Below are 3,794 nucleotides of genomic sequence, written 5' to 3' on the forward strand. Positions count from 1 at the left end.
TACTTTATAAACTTAAGAAGTTTTAACTTTTTTATTTTTTGTTTTAATCCTTACCCTAGGATATTTTTCCATTGATTTTTTTTCTTTTTTCTTTTTTTAGAGAAAGAGAGAGTGGAGGGGAGAGAGGAGGGAGGAGAGAGAGAAACATCGATTATAGGGATTGATTGCCTCCCATGCGCATCTCAACCAGGGCTGTGAATCGAACCTGTGACCTTTCAAGCCAAACCAGCCAGGGCACTTTTTGATTCTTTTGTAATAATACTTAGCTTAAAACAGTTTACAGCTATAAAACAATATTTATCTTTATTTCCTTATTGTAAAAGCTATTTTCTTTTAATTAAAATGTTTAACTTTAAAAACTATTTGTAGCCGAAACCGGTTTGGCTCAGTGGATAGAGCGTCGGCCTGCGGACTGAAGGGTCCCGGGTTTGATTCCAGTCAAGGGCATGTACCTGGGTTGCGGGCACATCCCCAGTGGGAGATGTGCTGGAGGCGGCTGATTGATGTTTCTCTCTCTCCCTTCCTCTCTGTAAAAAAATCAATAAAATATATTTTTTTAAAAACACACCTATTTGTTAAAAATAAAGACATAAATACACACATTAGCTTAGGCCTACATAGGGTCAGGATCAATATCACTGTCTTTCACCTCCACATCTTGTACTACTGAAAGGTCTTCTGGGCAATTCCATACATGGAGTGTCATTTCCTATAACAATGCCTTCTGGAATATTTCACCAAGTACCTGCCTGCGGCTCTTGAAATGTCGCTCTTTTAAAAAATATGTTCATGGTAGTTTGCTTTTTTTCCATCATAGACCAAGAACATTCCTATTAAAGAAAACCTTTTGGTGTTGGGGTCCATGCTTTCAAACATTTTAAGAAGCATGTTGAGGTCTGCAAAACCCGCTAAACCCTGTACTATGATTTTTCTTCAAGTTCTCCTCCTCTAGTTTTATTTTCTCTAGCCTCTTCAGCTACTACAGTGTCACTAGGTGATAGGAATTTTCAGCTTCATTATAATCTTACTAGAGGCCTGGTGCGTGAAAATTCATGCACTCGGGGGGGGGGGGGGGGTCCCTCAGCCCAGCCTTCTCTCTCTTACAGTCTGGGACCCCTTGAGGGTTGTCCACCTACAAAGGGATCAGGCCTAAACTGGTAGTCAGACATCCTTCTGGCAGCCCAGGAACCCATGAGGGATGTCCGACTGATGGTGTAGGCCCACTTCCTACAGGGCCTCAGCCACAGTCGGACATCCTTAGTGCTGCCAAGGAGGCAGGAGAGACTCCTGCCACCACCACTGCACTCCCCAGCTATCAGCCCGACTTGTGGCTGAGCGGAGCTCCCCCTGTGGGAGCGCACTAGCCACCAGGGGGCAGCTCCTGCGTTGAGCATCTGCCCCCTGGTGGTCAGTGCGTGTCATAGCAACTGGTCTTTCCGCTGTTAGGATCAATTTGCATATTACCCTTTTATTATATAGATGGACCACTGTCATATATGTGGTCCACTGCTGACCAAATCATCATTATGTGGATTATGACTATTGAAATATCCAACTATTATTGTACAAGTATTTCTCCTTTCAGTCCTGTCAGATTGTTTCATATATCTTGAGCCTCTGATGTCTGGTGTATATGTTTATAATTCATATATTTCTTGGTTGATATATCCCTTTCTCTTATAATAGTTTTTTACTCAGTGTCACTTTTCTTTTAGTATAGCTACTTCTGCTCCCTTTTGATTACTATTTGCATGGACTATCTTCTTCCATCCTTTTACCATCAACCCATTTGAGTCTTTAGGTCTAAAGTATCTTGTACATAGCATAGTTGGGTCATTCTTTAAAAATCCATTTTGGCAATCTCTGTATTTTGACTGAAGAATTGAATCAATATACATTTAATTACTGAAAAGAACTGCTATTTGCTGTTTTCTGTATGTCTTCACAGCATTCCCTCATTTTCTTCATTATTGCCCTCATTTTTTATATTTGTGACATATTTTGATTCTTTTCCAATTTTCTTTTGTGTTTGTCCCATGGCTATATCTTTATTAGTTACCATGGGAATGACATATAACATCCTAACGTTATAACAAAATGTTATAACAATCTAAATACCAACTTACCTACAGTCACATAAAAAATTCTATTATAACTGTTCTCTTTGTTACTAATGTCAAAATGTTGCATCTTTATACAGTGTATGTCCAATAACAAAGATTTATAATTATTTTTATAAATGTATTGTGAATTCTATAGAAAATAAGAAGTGGAATTACAAACTTAAATTACCCAATTCTCCTCCAGGCCATAGATTATCTATTGTGTCTCCACTAATAATCTCTTGAACACTTATCTATGGGTTTATAGTCTACCCTGTAGCTTTTATGAGCAGTACCTACTCATTTTCTCCCACCTGCATTCTGATTCATGCAAAACAGATAAGTGCCTTATATCAGTCCTTCATGTATCAAGAAAGATTAGAAAAGATGTATACAATAATTTGTAAACATGATCTGCTTTGCTCCCTCCAGTTTAAGGGAGAAATGGGTTGCTGCCTGCTCAAGACTAAGATCACTGCCATGCTGGGGAGCAGTGGGGCAAGAGTGAAAATGCTACAAAACTTTATTAACATTTGAAGATGGCTTTTTCTTTATTATGAATTTGATTGTTCCTATAAACCTTTGACTACTTTCCAGGGGTATTACAAAGTTAGTTCAGAAAACTTCTGTTTTATTCAGTTTGTGGGGAAACAATAAACTGGAGCTTTTTCATTTAACATTTTGGTGATATTGCTCCAGGAATTTGTCACATATGTCCTGTTTCAATTCTTATTTTAAAATGAAGAAATTGGAATTTACGGAAGTATTATAAATTCCCCAAAACTATAGAGCTTGTTAATAAAGTTAGGATTACACTCTCCTAATGATAAAGTGTCTTTGTCTTACCATATATTAGGAGCATATAACCTTATATCTAACTGACTGGCATAGAATTAAGCAGGGCATGATTGTCTTACCTTGGGCTCCTATAACAGACTAGGTGGCCTAAACAACGGACATTTATTTCTTATAGTTCTGGAAGCTGCAAAGTTCCAAAATCAAAGTGCTGACAGATTTGGTTTCTGATGATCCACTTCCTGGCTTGTAGACAGCTACCTTCTCATTTATGTTCACATGGAGATATCTCTTTCTCTCTCTTATAAGATTACTATTCCCATCATGAGTGTCCTACCCTCATGACATAATCTAAACCAAATTACCTTCCTAAAGCCTCACCTCCAAATACCATCACATTAGCAATTAGGGCTTCAACATATGAACTCTTGTAGATGGAAACAGTCAGTCCATACAGGAATTTTTCTTATTCACCCAAATATTAAACCTTTCTTGAATATAATGGTATTAAGCAGAGATGGGCTGCACATTACTTTGTTCAGAATCCTTCTGCTGAAGGACATGTATCACAATTTCAATAAATGCTAAGGCATACTGTTTGAGGGCAGAAAGGCAATATCATGTCACTTCTCCCCAAATAAATGTATAAATTCAATGCAATACCAATTAGAATACCAAAAGGTTTTTCTAATTTGAGAAAACTATCTTCATTTATGTAGAAATAAAATTAACTTTGAGTAGGCATTAACAGTGTGAAAACAGCAAGAGGGACTTAACTCTTATTCTACTGTATTGAAACACAGTATGGCCCTAACTGGTTTGGCTCAGTAGATAGAGCGTCGGCCTGCGGACTAAAGGGTCCCAGGTTCAATTCCAGTCAAGGGCATGTACCTTGGT

This window comes from Myotis yumanensis, unplaced genomic scaffold, assembly GCF_028538775.1.
Source record: "Myotis yumanensis isolate MYYU_CA2020_CCGP unplaced genomic scaffold, mMyoYum1.0.hap1 SCAF_18, whole genome shotgun sequence".
Classification (NCBI taxonomy): domain Eukaryota; kingdom Metazoa; phylum Chordata; class Mammalia; order Chiroptera; family Vespertilionidae; genus Myotis; species Myotis yumanensis.